This window comes from Ammospiza nelsoni, chromosome 3, assembly GCF_027579445.1.
Source record: "Ammospiza nelsoni isolate bAmmNel1 chromosome 3, bAmmNel1.pri, whole genome shotgun sequence".
Lineage (NCBI taxonomy): Eukaryota > Metazoa > Chordata > Aves > Passeriformes > Passerellidae > Ammospiza > Ammospiza nelsoni.
This window is the reverse complement of record NC_080635.1, coordinates 63,621,154-63,640,373: the sequence shown is the minus strand read 5'-3', so window position 1 is coordinate 63,640,373 and position 19,220 is coordinate 63,621,154. Positions and strand designations below refer to the sequence as shown.

Below are 19,220 nucleotides of genomic sequence, written 5' to 3'. Positions count from 1 at the left end.
CCTCTATCATCTTATCTGACCAGCACCAGGGGACAAAAATGCAGATGCTGGACAACAACCAACAGAGTGCAGAATATTTCCGAGGAGCAAGAGCACTGCAGCTGGTCAAAACCTTTTGATCTCCTACAAGTATTGCTAAAGGATGCAATTAAAGTGGATTTAAAACCATTTTCTGTGGAAGATCTGTAGCCCTGGAAAACTTCAATAGGTTAGAAACTCAGCTAGATGCACTAACACAGACCATGACTTCAACTGGACATACGTGGAAATATAGATACAAGATCTTTTCTAACACAGAGAATGTGGGGGGATAGAATGTAAGAAAATAAAGATAGTGCAGAAGGTAATCTCACCCCTGAAGGTTGCAGCTGTACCAATCACCAAAGATTAGGAACAGGCCTGCCCTTAACAGGCCACAGCTGTGTCCAGTGAGGATGAGTGCTACAAAAGAGTGGGGTAGCTGGGTAGAGAGCTGCTATTTGTTGGCTCTGCAGTGAAGAAGAAGTTGGAGTCAGTGCTGGGAGGAGGTGCCTATGAGAAATCACTACGAAGGTGTGGAACTTTTGCAATAAGATGGTAACAAGAGAAGGAGCTAGAAACAGGGAAAGAAAACTTAAATAGGCAAACTGAACTTATCTTTGAAAGATCCTCACTCTCATGATTATCTGCAACAGATTGTGAGTAGGACAAGGATCCACAGTGCAGCCCAAAAATGGGTGATGGGCAACTAGTGTAGGTTTTCTGAGCATGAACAAGCTTCTACAAGTTTTTGAGCAGAAATGTGAAAATTTTAAGAAAAGCTAATTTATTTAGAGATAGAGAAATCATCTCTTGAAATTACTTATGTTCAGCAATTTCTTCTCTTTTGTATCAAATTATATCTTTGTACATATGAATGAACAAAGGCCGCTGGAATACCTAAATGGAAAAAAAAAATTAATGGAGTTTCACAACTGATACAAGAATTTACACACTTTTAAATTCATTATGCAACGTACCAAATTGTTGCTTTAGTGTTTGTGTAATTAAAGTGCAAAGAGAAAAAACCTCTCAACACCTATGTATATTCACAATTTCTCAGACTTTAAGGTAGTCCTGCTGCAGACTAGAGGCTTAGAAAGCTGTGTCTGGGAATTTATATGAGAGAACATATGCAGATTTATTGGTGACTGATAGTTATAGAAATGTAATAATCTTTATGAAATGCAGAAAACAGGGCTGGAGATTATGCAGCAACCAATTCTACATGACAAAAGAAATAGAATAGACGTTATGGAATATGGAGAAGATGGTGTATGAGAATTAGTTGAATGATTAGATTCAGAAAAGGCACTTATAATTACTATGGTGGTTGGTCTCTGTGCATTTTTAATTTCCTCTTCTGTTATTATATCTGTATTGGTTTTATTTTTGATCAATACAGAACATCTGATAATTTCAGGAAGTAGGTAGTATTAATCTTTCTATTCATTGTCCAAGAAATTATGTACACCAATCTTTTCATTTTGTCGATTTCAATAAGCAGCTTTTAAAAGAAAAGATGTATTCTCTCAAGCCATTTCATTATCAAGTCCAAAGAAACTGTGTACTTCATATAGCATCATTAAATAATACTAGTAGCACTACTGTGGGGTGAAAACTAGAAATTCTTAATGCTGTATGCATGTTAGTACTTGTGACTTACATTTTGGGATTGTAATAATTGCAGGTGCTTGTGATACTGTGGTAGGTTGACCCTGGCTGCATGCCAGGTACTCCCTAAAGCCCTAATACTCCTCTCCTTCCCTAGACAGGGGATAAAAAATATGAGAAAAGGCTCATGGGTTGAGATAGGAACAGGAGAAAATCAGGCATCAGTTATTACCATGGGAAAAACAGACTGGACTTTGGGAAATTAGTTGAATCAATCACAATTTGTAATTAGAAATATAATCTAAATCTTTCAAAAACTCTCTTAATTTCACTTCAGGATTTCTCTGCATCCTCCCTGCAGAGGTGCAGGGGGAGAGGGAATGGGGGTTGCGGTCAGTCTGTTCATCACATGCTCTCTCTATCTGCTGCATTTTTTTCCTCGGAGGAGGATTCACCCTCTTCCCCTTCTCCAGCATGGATCTCTCCCATAGGAGACAATCCTCCAGGAACTTCTCCAACTCGAGGCCTTTCTGTGGGCTGTAGTTCTTCACAAACTGCTCTAGGACGGGTCCCTTCTCTGGGGTGCAGTCCTTCAGGAAAAGGCTGCTCCAACACTGATTCCCCAGAGGGTTGAATTCCTGCCAGGAGCTGCTCCAGCATAGGATTCCCATGGGCTCACAGCCTCCTGTGGGCACTCACCTGCTCTGGTGTGGAGTCCTCCAGGGGCTGCAGGTGAACATCTGCTCCCCTGTAGGACTGCAGGGAGCCAGTCTGCCTTACCTTGGGCTGCAGGTGTCTGGGGCACCTTCTCCATCATTGACCTTGCAGTCAGCAGAGCTGTTCCTCTCACTTGTTCTCTCTCCTCTCTCTGGCTGAAGTTTTGTTTTTTATTTCTCCCCTTCCTAAGTCTTTTCTCTCAGAGGTGACACTCTCATCATGATGGAATCAGTCTTTGCCAGTGGTGGGTCCATCTTGGGGCCACAAGATATTGGGTCTATCAAACATGGGGGAAGCTTCTGGCTACTTCATCCAGGAATCAACTCTGTATCCTCCCCCACTGCCAAAATCTTTCCATGAAAACCCAGCATGGATTCAGTATGCTACCATGGGTTATGTGGAAAAAAGTAAAGTATCTCAGTAGAAAATAACTAATACTAACTAGAAAACCTCCATAGGTGTATAATCAGAAAATTACTTTCCAGTGATGTACAACCAGGTTGCAGTAGGTGCTGGACAATTACATGCAAGAAATAAGGACTTTTGAATAAGAAGATATGATCTCTGACTCAGGAATTTTCTTTATTTAATTTCTCTGAATGCTGAGCAAGTACATTGGCAGGGCAGTGTCTAAACGTTTAAAACAAAACTTTTTCCTCAATAGTGGCTGCTGAAAACGACAAGATACTTTCAAACCTTCATTTTTTGTCTACTAAAATTATTTGAATGCATGTATCTGGTATTTTTTTCACTGAGGAAAGCTGCAAAGATTGCCTTAAAAAAACTTTTGTATATATAAAAGATTGGTTGCACCTCATGTAAGAAGTTGACATATGTGGTTAACTCCTTGCCATGCAGATTCAAATGATAGATTTGGACCTTTGCTGCACAAAAGCAGTCAGAATTCCCTGAAGGAAATCTGGACTTCACCTCCCTACTGATCAAGGAGAGAAATTCAAGCAGTAGCAATAGAGGATGGTTTGTCTAGAAAATCTGAGAGAACAGAATGGGTTAGAAAGGAGGAAATTCTGGGAAGCACAGCTGGAAAAATCAATTTGTTCTAGCAACCAGTGTAACAGATAAAAAAGATAATGGGAAGATTTTGGAAAGGTAAAAGTATACATAACTGCAAAAAGGTCTCTTTGCTCCAATCATATTTTCCCTGCAGGAATGAAACTTGATTTTTCAGGAATGCATCACTGGGTCCTGTTGAAGAAATATTAATACTAGCTATTTCTTGTTCTGGAATAGAGCCAAGGTAGGAAATGTAGAATTAGATAAATTACATATAAAGGTCTACCTTTTTGTGCAGATGTCTTGAAACAATCCGAGAACTTCAAGTAGGAGAAGTGAAAACCAGTTTCAGCCAGACCGAAATTACACTGTGCTTTAAAATACGATCAGCAGTAAAATAAGGTAACTCCCTCTCAGCTGATGTACTTCTAAGCTGTGTTCTCAGAGCCTGGGTAGGTCAGCAGATAGCTGAAGGATTTAGGTGTCCTCATCCCGTTGAAATTTCATACAAAATGAACCCTAAATCACACTAAAAGTTGAACTTCAGAGACTTGGAGCTGAATTTTCATCTTTCCTTACATGTTTGAATTTCATACTCTAGTAGAGCATTGGTGACACTTCAAATTAAACAGAAGAAATCTTGTCTCATACTTAGCAAGGAAGTGTAAAATATTTTTCACTCCAAAATTACTTCTAAAGAACATTAGGCTGATATGAGCTTTAACCTTCTGCTCTGTGGGGTTGTTTCCTGTGTGCATATGCATTTCAGCAGGCTTTTACAGCATTCTGATTATTCCAGTACCTCAGACAAAGAAGGCATTAGCAGTAATTAAAAGATCTTCTGTGCTGTTAGTCTTGTATGACTGATTGTATTGTGAACCTATCTGCAAATAATTCTTACCTGAAATTATTTTAGAAATAAGAGTAAGGGGAGACCTGAGGACCAGGTTTAAAAGATGTTTTATTGGGAAACTTTACATATTTTAATTACAACTATATCACTTTTTGCAATAATTTCTTGAGACCTTAGCAGACCACAGGAATGAATAATAATAAAAAATAGGATAAATTACTTTATAAAATCAAAACTGAAGGATGTGCAGTTGATAATAACAAGAGAAATGTAATTTACTGCAGTTTAAAATCGATACTAAGATATGGAAAAGGGACACTGAGCCGCTTCCTTTCAAAAAGGCACCAGATTTCACCTTTTCATGATCTGAAAGTTGGAAATTTACATTTTTCTCTTTTAAGTATCACTTCAGTTTGATATGTTTTCTTATATTGTCTTAGAAATGTGATTCTTTAAAAAAATCAAATGTTTCATTTCTAGCTTCTCAGTATGCAGATAAGAATGCAACTGAATTCTGAATACTCAATCCTAAACTAGCAGCAGCCTGAAAAATCCATTATTTGTTTGATTCCACATCTGAATTTTTTTTATTGATTGGTAGAAATACCTTTCTTTCTTTGGAAATAAATTGGTGCTCTGAAACAGAAAAAGTTTTACCTTCCTGTTCATCTTAGCAACCTGACATTTCAGAAAGAGATGCCAAAGGGATATTTAGACACACTTCTGAGTTGATATAAGCTGAGAAGTACATCTTATCTTTTAAAATGTCAAAATGAAAGTTGGAGAAAAACGATTGCCATTTATCTCTAAATAGCAGTAGACCTTCTGAAGCAACAGCAATGTGTGCAGTCCCCTTGTTATTAGATTTTGGAAACTCAACTCTACACATCCTTGAAATATTCAGAAGGGATTAGAAAAAAAACCACTGACTTATTTTTTATTGTTGAAAAAAAATCTGTTCTCATCTGTAAAATGATGACAGTCCTAATAAATAATGAAACTTACTAGAATAAATAGTAGGTTCCACATATCTTCATTCTGAACAAGTCTACCAGTACAAAGAAACTCTATAAATACAATTGCAGATCTGTGCTTCCTCTGATGGAACTACTACTTTCTCAAATAAGTGTATTGAGGAATATTTAATATGATTATTCACTTGATATCTTTTCTTTCAAGCTAACATGACAGTAAAAGTTAGACCAATTTTATGTCTAAATGCAATGGCATTTACAGATTCTGAAAACAAAAGTAGTTCTAACAATAATTTACTATACTCTCTGCAAGTAATGGTGCAAGTCTGACAAGTCTTCCCTATGGAGCTACCCAGTCACCACTGCACTCAAATATGGACTTCAACACATGCATAGTTTAAATGTATAGACTCGTAAGACATACTGAAGAAATTTGGTTGCAGGTCATTTACCAGAGATAGAAGATAAAGGTATGTTTGGTAAACAACAGACATTGCAATGGTAAATTATATAGTACATGTATATACATAGGGAGAGAAAACTTTGTTCAAAATTGGAGCAAAAAATTCTCATCTGACAGAACAGGAAACCTAAAATAAATGCTTGTGGCAAGTTAGCCTTCTATGTTACTGTTGGATCTCACCTGTAGGTGGCAATTTGCAACAACATTATAGGTCATCCTGTCAGTGAGAGAGAAAACTGAAGGAGAGCAGCTGAAGAAAACTTGCTTAGTATAAGCAATTTCCCAAGAGACAGTAGTTAGCTACAGTAAACAGGTGAAGCAAGGTCTATCTTCTATCAGGCAGTTATTTTCAAATTAATACGGGAGTACTCCATCTGTACGCTTACAGAACAGCTGAAGCCAAGTCCACTACCTAGGTACCTAAAATACTAGGGAAATTAGGTTTTCTGAAACTCGATTTTAGTTATTTTCCTATCCTATTTTATATCCTAAAATATAAACCCAAAATTATTTCTGATATGTTCTTTGTATTCAGTGTAAGGAAAGAATTCTAGGAAGCAGTGGCAATCATAGAAACAGTTCATCTGAAGGCTTTGGGTTGGTTTATTTTTTTTTTTTTTCTGTTTTTGGTCTGAAAAAATCCTTTAGAAAATATCCTTTCAATTTTAGGACACAAGAGAAATCTTAAACTGACACAGAGGAATAGAATCCAGCATTTAGATAAAAATTATTGGCATGTTTCATAATTTTCTTTCTGCAATAACAATTCCTAAAATTGTAATTTAAAGTGGAAGTTTAACCTTGATAGACCAAATTAATAATATCATTTATCTCCAATCTTTATTTGGAAAAAGGCATGATCTCTAAGGGCAGCTGAGACATGTAGGATATGCTGTCACACTGAGAACAGTTGATCTTTGTTGAGGGTTCATATTCAGAACACACCTGTTATCTAATGTGTATTCTGAAATCCTCAAGAGCTGAGAAATCCTTACACTATTTTAAAAAGATTTATTTAATAGAATCTTATGTCAGATGATCACATCTCAGAAGAAAAGTTTATTTCAAATCAATATCAAGTAATCTGGAAAAATGGGATATTTATGAGATGTTGAGACCCATTTCTGAACCAGCTACTGTAATTTAGCCATACTTTAATACATTTTACTCAGGATTATACTCTGAACAAGTTTTAGAATGTGTGAAAAACTTTTCAATGTAAGTTTAATGAGGAAAATCACTATATAGTATTCATATACAGGTACAGAGCCCTAGGCACCTTTTCTTTTCTCTTTTTCTCCCTATGCAGATGTTTTTGTGGAATCTCATGTACACACTGAAAAAAACCAAGAAAAATTAGGATTCCTTGAAGGCTACCTGAGGAAAAGACAAAATCCCTTCAGTAACTGTATCCATTCTCTGTATCCTTCCTCCTGCCAGCCCAAATCAATCAACACCTCTCTGCAGAATGAGGTCATGACTAGGTGTTAGAAATTGTTAGCAACATCTGAGTTTTAGCCACAAGTAAATTAACAACAAATGAGTCTATTAATGAATCTGTCTTGTACCCATACCTAAGTCCAGAGACCATATAATATTGCTGATTTTCACACTGTTACATCCCAAAAAAAGAAAAAAAAGCAAAAGAGTTCCTTAGAAACATAATGAATATCCTGAAAGTTGGTTTAGGGACCCATGTATCTGTGACCTGGATATCAGGTCCCAAAACCATTTATTGTAATGGGCGAGAGATTTACAATTTGCATTTTCCTATCACACCACTTCAGACCTCAGAAGAGTAGGCAAGATGTTATAATAAAGACCTCAACAGACCACATAAATATGAAATTTGGGTCTCTAACTTATCCCACTGATTAATGCAAGAAGTGATTAGCTGCCTACGTTATCTGGCTTCAGAAACTGAGCCAGTATTTATAATAATTTATAAAAATATTCCCCATTAGTAAGTGACATAGTCATGTGGCATTTAAAATAAAATTTGAAATTACAGGAAAGTCTGGATTAAAATCTATGCACAAGTAAGTATTGTTCCACACCTCTCAACTCCTGCTTGGCAAAAGAAACTATGGAATGCAAATTCAGCTTTTGGGTGTCTGTTATGAAATTTTCTTGCAAAAATGAGTACTTGAAAAGGAACATTTTGATGTGTGCACCTAAAAAGGCTATTTGCTTTATTTCCAAACTGTGAGTTTAGAAGTTCCAATTGACTGAGGTTCCAATTTCTATGTCAATTCTAACTTGAACTGCCATCTAAATCGTATGATAACCATGGGAATATGCATGCAACATATCAAGAAATGCAAGTTGATTAGTTTATTAATTTTTTTTAGTGTATGTTATAGGGCAGGATATTATCTTTGCTTAGTCTTTTCTGGTGCATGATAATGGTTTTATACAACTTTTGTGATTCACAGAGAAAGAATTGGCAGAGTTATCAACTGATTATTACAGCTCAAGGTTTTCCTGTTTCCTACAAAAGATGCTAACTCGATTTTCCATCTGACAGAGTAGATACAAATCCCAAATTAATTTTTTTCAAGTATATATGGCATAACATTCAATATTATTAATTTTCATATAAAGAAATGAAAAAAATTAGTTTTATTCACTAAGCAAAAACTTGTGAATAGTACTACAGAACAAATTCCTAATGTTGTGAATATATCCATTTTTTCAGTATTAATTTGCTGAATTATAATATTTTAAAAAATAGCTTTTTCTCTATGTCTTTGAAAATGTAAAAATTTTATCTATATAAAAGATATAATCAAGGAAGATATTTTTAGTATAGGATTTAGGCCTCAGGAGAGGAAAAAAATTTAGATCAATGGTTTAGTTAAGTGTCTCAGAGGAGTGCCATCTTAATTTTGAAAATTGTTCACATGAAAGTTTTACTTGAAGGATAACGGTCCTTTAAACTTTATTAACAGTCCTTATTCAGTGATACATAATATAAAAATATTCTCTCAATGAAAAGATTCTACGGCAGAAGATGAGTTATTTTAAAAATCTATCCATATAGACTATGTCTGAAATATTTCTTTACCCTACTTACATTAAGCTTCTAAACATATAACCCAGACCAGGAAGAATACATTAATTATAAGCTTATGTGTAGTAAAAGTTGTCTACTGAGAGACATATTTGTGAAATTATCTTAGTATAAGGTTCCAAATTCTAGAAAAGAAATTCAAGCTACACATTCTTGGTCAGAGCATAGAATTAGAGAATCATTTAGGTTGGAAAAGACCTTTAAGATTACCCAGAGCCCAGCCATTAAGTCTGAGGGCTGCCAGGGCCATCACTAGAATGTGTCCCCCAGTGTCACACCTTTTAAAGATCTCCAGGAGTGGTGACTCCACCCTTTCTCTGGGCAACATGTTCCACTACTTAACGTCTCTTTCCATGAAGAAACTTTTTCCTAAAATCCAACCTAAATCTCATCTGGCAAAGCTTAGGACCATTTCCTCTCATCCCATTCCATGTTACTTGGGAGAAGAGACCAAACTCCACCTGGCTACAGGCTCCTTTCAGGTGGATGTCAAGAGCAATAAGGTCTCCTCTGAGACTTCTTTTCTGCAGGCTAAATAACCTTCAGTTCCCTCAGATGCTCCTCATAAGGCTTGTGCTCTAGAGTCTTCAACAGCATAGAATGTTGCAAATTTAGCAATAATTTTAATTGACTCTCATTGCACTTTTCTAGTAAACACTGGCATAAAAATGAAAAAAAGTGTTGCAACTCTCTGTCCTATGTATGGATAGGTAATCCATTTCCTTATATTTTTGGAATGTGAATTTTTCTGAAGTTCATAGCCCTCACAATTCCTGTGTCTGCTTTATAATGTTAGACATAGGGTTCAGCCTAATTTGGCAGTGGAAGACTAATTAACATGTAAGAAGACTTCAACAGAGCAGTCCTCAGAACTCAGTGATATGAGAAGAAAAATTTTCCACTTGTTTTAATGTCATGATCAGTCCTGAAAGCTTTCATAATGTTAAAGCATTGCCTCAGTGCAGTTCAAAAGATTTTATTTCAAGTTTAAAAAAAAAGCTACCATCTTGAGAAGGCCCCTCGATGTTATTATTGCTAACTGGAACTGAAAGTGAGCTGCATCAAGGAAAAATTTTGACCCGGTTGGAATGATAGTTTCCTTATTACCTCCCATGGATTCTAAATCAACTAATCTTTAGCATCTGCTGTAAACATGCACAAAGTCATCACAAAGACATTCAGCCATGCTTCATGAGCTGTAACACCTCCCCACATTCTCTGTAGAGCAGATCCATATAGCTCCAGTATTCCTAGCCCACAGTAACAGCAGGTGCTGCAAAGTTTCCACCCAGCTTGAGAGCCTTGCATGAACATCAGACACTTGCAGGACCCCTATAATGTTCCTGGCATCTTGCCTTGACCTTCCTTATTTTGTGCTTTACTCTCTGACTCTTGGTGGGATAGGAGAAGACAAGAACAAAGTTGCATACCTATGCCTGAAGTTCAATCACGAAAAGGATATTTATGCATACTTGTCCTAATTTTGTCCCAATGGTTTCCATCTGACAGAAAATTCCTTTTGTTTCATACAGATGGAATAGAGATGGTAGCTGGTATTGTTTCCCAAACAACCTGTCCTGTGTTTGCAAGTTTTCTAATTAGGCTCAAACTTGTCTATATAAACACAATGTTCTCTTTTTTACTAAATCTTCACATAGTCTCATGTCATATTCAAATTGTGGAATTGTATTTTGAGTATTTTTATAGATCATCAAATCTGGATGTAGTTGTCCCTAGTCTTCTAATATTTATCTCCCCTCCAGTTCCCACTCCTTGCAAAGCCATATTATTTTCCTTCTGAAAAAAAGAAGTAGTGGGAATCTCCTAACTTCTGGCTTTCTACTCCTCTACATTAAGCATAACACAGGCTTCCCATGAGTGTGGTTTTCTTCTTCAGTTTTTTTTAAGCTTTTTCTACTCTTTCAGCATATATGTATAAATTTCCTCAAACATCTCCTGCTTGGATTTTAATACCTAAGATACTGCTACTTCCTGATTTCAGGAAACTTTCAAGAAATCGTCTGATATTTCTTTGGTATTAGTCCAGCAGTTTCAACTCATAAATTTGCCAGTATAATGAAAAGACATAGAGATGTCCTCTGCAGCAGAAGTTGATTGTCTCCTTTCTAAATTTTTAATAAAGCTTTTGAGAGTGACTTGGTTATTCTGCCTACATGTTTGTGAGATTTTGCTGGCTGTTATATTCTAGTCAAAGGCCTATTCATCATCTAACCTCTCTTTATTAATTTCCTTTCGTATTATATCAATAGAGTGCAGCTTCAGCTGTAATAATGAAATAATCTAATAAATAAAAATGCATACTTTCACATCTATTGAAAATTAACACTTACTTTACAGTCAATATTTCAGCCTTACATCTTACATTTACTATATTCTTATGGTCATGCAACTGATAATCTTCCTCTCAGTAACACAATCCATGCCCCCAGAGCTACAATACATTCACAAAGCTATTAAACATTCACAAAGCTATTAAACTCTTACTGTGGAAGAAGACAAAAGAACAAGGGTGTCTAATATAATTGAATGAGTAATAATGAGTAGCATTCACAATATCAATAAAGAAGGCCTAAAGCGATTGCACTAATTGTTTTTCTGTGTTTGGTTTGTGGGTTTTGGGTTTGGTGGGTTTGTTGTTTTTTTTTTTTTTTTTTTTTTTGTCAATTGGTTGGTTGGCTGGTTGGTTGGTTGGTTGGTTGTCTTGGGGTTTTTTTGTTTGTTTAAGATAGTGCTTTCGTTAGACCTTAGACCAAGCGTTATGTAGATGTAAGATCATCTATATGATGATCTTAAAGAACTTTACTTACATACTGCACAGTGTCCTGTGCACTCCTCAGGACCTGAACAGGTATTTCTGACAGGTAAGTGGAGAAAAGCTTAAGTGTTTTTATGGTTCTTACATAATTGGAAACTGTGACAATAAGGCATCAGTCTCAGATCCAGCTGAACCTGAACAACAGTCCAGATCAACACTTTGTTTTTACTTATCTTGCTGATCAGGGCAGGGGCAGTATTTGTTTTCAAGGGACATCCATGAGATATGTGTTATAAGAGAGAACTGTAACATTTTTCCTGACCACAAATAGGCATGCATAGTTTGGGTGGTCTTCACTCCATCTGCAAACGTTCAGACCTGGAGCATGACATCATGAGAAGTCTCTTTGGTATTTACTCTTCAGAGGGTGCTATTCCTCAGTAAACCACTACACAAATGGACATAAAGGACCATTAGGCATCAAGGACTTGTTAAAGTCACCATTCCCATGATATTGAAAATGTTGATAACAAGTATGCATGTATAAAAAAAGTGTAAGATCTATTTGTCATGGAGAAATATTGGCATGATTTCTATAATTTCTGTATTTCTGTCCTAACTGATCCTTCAATTCACATCACCTTTAGTCAGGAGCCACTATTTTCAGAAAGAAATAAGTATAGATTAAAAAGAATTAGATTGCTGAAGCATTTGCAGATACATATAGTGGATATTTTGGCAGGTAACTTCTATACAGAATAAATTCTGATTATACCTTCAGAAGCATACAGACATTAAAATGATATTTGTACAAGAGATCCACAGAAAATTAATGGTCTATGTGTTTGGAAGTTCACATTATTAATATCTATGTTCAAAAAAAGGTCTTCATTAATCTCTGGTTATAAAATCACTGAGGAATAAAATAATTTACTATTTCTCTATCTTCCCTCTTTATAGCCCTGGCATTTAAGTAAGTCGTAAAGCTAAAACAAAAGTTATGTTTCTTCAACCAAAAGTAAATCAGAAAGGTACAAAATGTTAATAAAAGACTCAAAATATGTGCTTTTTCACATAGAATATGTACTGTTCTTTTTCAGCTGATGAGACATCACTACAGTTCTAGTTCTATTCAAAGTGATTCAATCATTGTGAGAATAAAAGGTAATATTTCTATATTTAATGTGGAAAGGATATCAAGGAAACCTTGATTCTTTCAATTAAAATAATGAAAGGCATGAAAGAAGTGGAAAGATTGAAAGCCAACATAGATAGTCCTGACTGAGGCTGAAAACAGGTGAATCTTTTCCAAAACCAAATTCAGAGTTTTAGAAAATTAATGCAGACAATATTCATTAAAGGCCTATGTAAGTGCATCTACTTTTTGAAGACATATAATTAGGCAAAGTGAAATTCTCTACAAAAACCTTAAAGACAACAAGGATTTTGTTATTAGTAATAGTAACAAAGGCTATTTTAAAGGCATTGACTGGAAATATTCAACGAGTTGGGAAATGTAAAAGAGTTTACAGTAAATACCAAAAGCGGAATAAAAATAGGACCAAGATAAGAAAAAAGCTTTGAATGTTGTCTTCAAGAATTGGAGTATAGAGAATGCACTCTGTGAAAGCTGAATACATTAGCTGAGTTTTCATTCCCACTAACTTGAACCAGTTCAGCCTATGGGGAGGTGGGTCTCACTTGTATATTCCTTAGAGACAACTGAAAAAAGAATTTTTTTTCAGTGAGGAAACTACTGAGACAGCTATTATATTAAAATATGCTTTCAAAAAACTCTGAAGTTTCTGAATTTTGCAATATGCTTCTGAAACCTAAACTTTAAGACTGGGTGCAGTTCTTCAGTGAAGAGCATGAAGTCTGAAGATTTTAACACCTTCATTTCTCTGTCTGCAGAGAAACAGCTATTAAGATTTAAAGTTTGTTAATGGAGCTCATGCTTATTTCATATTTACTTAATTAAAGTATACCCTAAAAGAGAAGGAGCTTTGGTATTGCTTGGAAGAGAAGTGAAGAGAAGAACATCATGTACAACCAGGACTTCACAGGATTTTGTAAACACTCAATTTTTTAGCACATTTTATATATTTTTTTTGTTTTGATACCTACTATTGTGCAAAAGAAGAAAATCTATTGGTGTTTTTGGGTTTGCTGCTTGGTTGGATTTTTTTGCAGGTCAGAGATTGATTTCCATTTTACATAGCAAAATACAAGCTGTTCACCAGGCAACTGAGAAAATGAGTAGTCACGGTGGGAAGGAAATCCAGAGAATTTTTTAAGGACTTACAAGCTTTTATTTCACTATTTCTTGCTAATCTTTAACACTGGGACCTAATATTAATCATAAATATTTTTATGTCCTGTATGCCCACAAGACCCAGAATTCAGACTTCTGCAGAATTTTTTTTTGCAGATGTTGTACAGGAGAAGAGGAAAAGTTTCCCTTCCAGTGTTTTTCCATAAACATAGAAAAACAGGGATATGTGGAACTGGTTAAAAATTAGATTTCTGTGCTAAAACAGACACATGTTATAAGGTGCTTTTTTGGTCTTAGTTAAATAGTTTCACCTGAAGAACAGCTGCTTCCTCCAGTGGGACCAGACTGACACTGGAATTGCTCCAATGCAACCAATGTACATCTGTTTTCAAAAGAAGATGTAATTCATATCTGCCTACCTGGGCATTTTCAGGGGAAGATGGAGCATCTGGAAATTAAAATTGTATTCACATTTGAGAAATGCCAAGAATATGTAAACAGCTTGATGAAAGAACAGAGGGGGAAATGGTAGAGTCTGCAGATACAAGGAATCGATGATTACAACTTCATGATATTTGCAAATAAATATTCTGCATTCACAGCTCCAAGTGTCTCAATACCATAGAGAGAACAATGGAGAGGGTTAGTTAAAATTTAGTATAAATTTTGCAATATCTAAGACAAATTTCTCCTATGCTGAAAAACTATTTCAGAACATTAAAATTTCTAATATTTGATAATAAACTCAAAAACACTGTAACTACAAAAACTAAGTACTGTGCTGCCTGTTCTGCTTGAAGTAGCACTGATTTGAGGTGGCAGAAATAAGATTTATTAGACAGGATGATTAATGGGAGTACAAAAGTTGGGGAAAGAGAGGCATGAGTGTGGGTTGGAGAGGGGTGTGCCTGTGGGGAGCACCAGCTCAGCTTCCCCCTTCCTTGCACCTGGGGACGTGGGACCACCACGGCCATCCAGCTCTGGAAGGAGAGGCATCCCACTGCAAATGGCTCTGGCAGGGAGTAGTGAGGAATCTCATAGGTCCTGAAGCCTACCAGATGTGGTCATCTCCAGGAGAAAGAAGAGTGCAGTAATCACTTTTCTTTTTCTTTGTGTTAGTCATGTAAAAAACCCAGTCATCAAACAGAAAATGTAAAGCATGATTTAGATATCAGAACGGTACAACTAAGCACTAAAAATAAATATTCTCCAGAATTTAATCACAGAATAATTTAAGGTTAAGATCTCTGAGATCATCGAGTTCCAACTTTGATCACCACCTTGGCAACTAGACCGTGGCACTGGTTGTCATGTCCAGCTGTTTCTTGGACACCTCCAGGGTGACTCCACCACCTCCCTGCGCAGTCCATCCCAATGTATTACAATCCTTTCCATGAAGAAATTCTCCTGAGGTCCAGCTTGTACCTCCCCTGGTACAGTTAGAGGCTATCTCCTCTTGCCCTGTCACTTTTTGCCTGGGAGAAGAGGCAGAACCCCATCTCACTACAACTTCTTTTCAGGAAGAGAGAGATAAGGTCTCTCCAGAACCTCCTTTTCTCTAGGCAAGGGAGGGTGCTTTTGGACAGTTGTGTAGTTTAATATTCACTTTAGTAGCATATTGAAGCTTAAAATCCTTACTAAAAGGATTTAATTCTGTAAAATATATCAGAAATCAAGGAATCTTTATATTATTTTAGGATTCTAGTGTAAAGACTGTTTCCAGCTGCATGAAGTAAAGTCATTAGACCACTGTAGCTCTGACCTGAGCACTAACACAGGGGAAAAAAATTAGGGATCCAGTGCCACTTTATAGTCCTGACATCCTCCACAGATGTGGCTTTATTTCTGATCCATACTTAGAACGACATACTGAAGAGTGGATAGCAACACTGTTGTAAAAGTTAGTTTTACAACTAACTTTCCCTTTTGTAAAATGCCCTTAGCATTCACAGTATGAAATGCATTTGCCTATCCTGATTGATGAATTAAACAATGGCAAATGTATGCCTAAAAGGAATTTTCTACTAATTAGTTTTTAAGACAAAATCCTACTTCACATCACTGTTTTCTCTCTATAGTTAAAATTATCTTAATTCATTAACACTGGCAAAATTGCTGATTCCCCTTCCCAATGCACTAGTATCTGCATATGCACACTTTTATTCATATTTAATTTTAATTTTAAATGTATGCTGAAACCTCATCAATATTTGTGGCTAACCTTGCCAAGATTTCTCAAAATTGTGTTCTCATATATCTGTAGCGGTTTTCCATATCATTTCCAAATTTGCTTTCTTTCCAGAGTAACAGTGACCTAGTAAAATTTCCCTTGTGGTTGTTCTTACATGAGCTCTGTATAAAGAAAACAACACATCCCTGGACACTTCTGGTTCGATAGGAACTTACAGACAAAATACAATCAAGTTGTATTACAAAATCTATGGATATCTCCCTCATGACAAATGAAAGGAATAGGCATGGAGCTGTGTCTCTGAGCAGAGGGACACACTGCACTTATGTCTGGAAGGGGAAACAAGGGAGGGAGTAAGCTGGGAGCGTTTTCACTTCTACTCATCTGGAAATTCATCACTTCATCTGGTTTGCTACAGCAGAGTAGAGCATTACATTCTCCAGAGCATTTCATGTGGCTTCTATGTAATCAATGAATGAAAAATCACAATGTTACAACAAGAGATGCATTTTAGGGTAAATATCTCTCACATGGATTCTGCTTGAGCATCTGATAATAGGGCAGGTTTTGGTTTTATTTTTTTTTTGCTGGAAAACAAAAAGCTTGTATTTAGTTTTAAGTTGTTGTGCCTCTTATTAAAGTTAAAATTTTATCAAGCATATTTACTGATTAAAAACAAAATGAAAAGGGTTTTGTGCCCTTCCATTTCTGAATCAGCAAAAAAATTATGTCCTCAGAATTCACTTTCTAGTGCAAAAGAACATCTTCATGGACTTTAAAAAGTGTGAGATAAATTTAGGGTAAAGCAGTAGTTGTTCTGCTCCAACTCATAGGATGCAGTCAGCCATCTAGTCATGGAGCTGGCCCAGAGAGGCAGGGTTCAAATTCAACATCTACCACAGATATTTTGCTATAAAAGTGTTATACTAACACTCCTGGTAAAAAAAAGCAAACAACCAAAAAAACTCCAACAAACCAAATCAACAATAAATATATAAAAGAATCAATCTAATTTTAGATGCCTCCCTGTAAAATGCTCACATTTTCTACTCCTATCATGAATGGTGATGCAAAGAACTTCCAGGAAAAAGAGAATTTTAACATTTTCCTTAGAAAAAGCCATTGAAATTATAGTAAATTTTTATGTTGTAGTTACAGTTTAAATATTGGGATTCTAAACTATTCAATATATATAACCTGAACTGTACCATATACATGGGTTGTCACCTCTTTGGGGAGTTAAGGTGTGTCCCACACCAGATGTGTTCAGGTACTAATACAGCTGACTTCAGTAAGAGTTGCACGGATAGACCTGAAGGCAAAATTGAAGTCCTACCTGCTACAGGAGGAAAAGGTCAGTGCAAAATAAGGACCTTAACATTTGAATAGCTGTATTAAATTATGCCTCTAGAAACAGTAAAATAGTTACCAGAAAACTATATTTATGGTAATTGTGTCAATTGTGATCAGCCTCTCAGCAAGGACTGAAACAAGATTTAGCCTTCCTGACATGCACAGAGAGCCACAACTTAAATCTACATAATGGAATATAGGAAAAAAAATTGAGTTAATTTACATACCAAAGGAGGCTACAAAGGTTTAGATTCATTGTGCCTTTGACAATTTGACTCCAGGCAAAGGTACAGAGATACTTTTGAAGTTGTGAGAACATAAGCACGTAGAGGGAGTAGCAGATCTTTACTCATTACATATTTGTAAAGGATTTTTTAAAACTATCTTTGAAGATACAAAGAGGAGACTTCTCCAGTGAGAAAGTTTTTCTGTGCCTGACATTTAATAGTTTCCTTTCTTATGGTAAATGCCTTTGCATGGCACCAAGCAGAACTTCTAGACCAGATACAAGATCATACTGTGCTCTCAGACTTATTCCAAAAGAAGGTCAAATCTGCCCCTGGACTCAAGTGAGGCTTATTCAAGACTTAAAGGCACAGCTTTTTCATTCTGATTTGTAAGGAGAAAGCTCAGCACTGACTATGATTTTGAGCAACTGAACTGATTTGAGTGAAAGTATAACATAGGTAAGTTTTAGCACATGACCTATTTGTGATAAAAAAAAAAAAGGTAACGCCTATGGTTTTTTTCTCTTTAGCCTCCTCTACATTGCATGACCTGTTTTGTTAGCTCATCTCTTTTACTCAAAATATACTGAGTCTAAAGAATAATGCAGCTACTTACGGTGTGCTTTATGATTTTGTCTCATTATGTTTTGCATTTAGAGGAGGGGGACAGAAATGAATCAGAGACAATGAAGAAAAGGAAAGAGAAAAGGAAAGAACATGGGACAAAACAAGATCTGTCAGCAGCATCCTCTGGTATTTCTGCAACCTAGTGGTGTCACTATCTCTACCATTAGTCAAAGATTTGGTCGCCATGTACTTGCTTCACAATTCCCAAAATAGACTTTCTTACATAAATCAACTGTGCTGTAGGCACATATTAGGAAAAAAAAACAGAAGCTAAATCTTGCTGGTCCCTTTTGACCACATGGAGCTTAAACACACTCCCACTCAGGAATCTAAAGTCTGAATGGCTTGTTCCAATGCACTGAAGGAAGACATACTATATAAAGGTACAGGGATATGAGTAAAATATTAAATATTTTTAAAAATGTTTTAAGTTGACAAGAGAACATGGTAGCAGGATCATATGAATAATAAGCATGGCTGGTTGTCCATAGCTTTAAGCTAAGTGTTTATATGTAATGACTTTATATCTTACTTCTTGCTGGTCTGCTTCATGTGCTGTGTGACCATCTGCTCTGTCAATGTAAAGCAGCAAGGATATGAAGCCTCTCTGTCTCTGCAACTTCTCTTTGACCATACCTTTGGTTTGCTTTTAAATCAGTAAAAAACTGTGTTCCTCTTTTACACATCTCTGAAGACATTTCAGTATTATTGCTCAACAATCCTCCTTTTTAAGATCCACTAAATTGAGGCTGCAGTGGGGGAATATAGGCAGGGAACAAAATTGCTGATGCTTTCTGAATCATAAAGTAAAGTTTTCTATAAATGTCATTTTAAAAAATGTCCTTTAAACTTTAAAATAAATTTAAGAAAACCCTGTGCTAAGGACCATACTTTCACAATATTACAGTTTTCCATTACTATTTATAGAAATCACACTTATTTAAACAACAAAAAAAAGCTATGATCAAGTGTAAGTACTTGCACATTATTGTTGTGGAAAGAGTTAAATCACTGAATTGTTGGAAATCACTGGCTAAGGAAATGC

At 35.9% G+C, this 19,220-nt stretch overlaps 1 protein-coding gene and 1 long non-coding RNA gene across 28 annotated transcripts in view; one reads left to right on the top strand and one right to left on the bottom strand.

The window, feature by feature from the left end:
• TRDN (triadin) overlaps positions 1–19,220 on the bottom strand; it is a 225,163-nt gene that overhangs the window by 199,597 nt on the left and 6,346 nt on the right. The window lies entirely within an intron of this gene.
• Positions 488–7,050, top strand: LOC132070556 (uncharacterized). Its single transcript, XR_009418018.1, has 3 exons — positions 488–552; positions 3,662–3,765; positions 6,963–7,050. It is a non-coding gene; the product is annotated as an uncharacterized LOC132070556 (long non-coding RNA).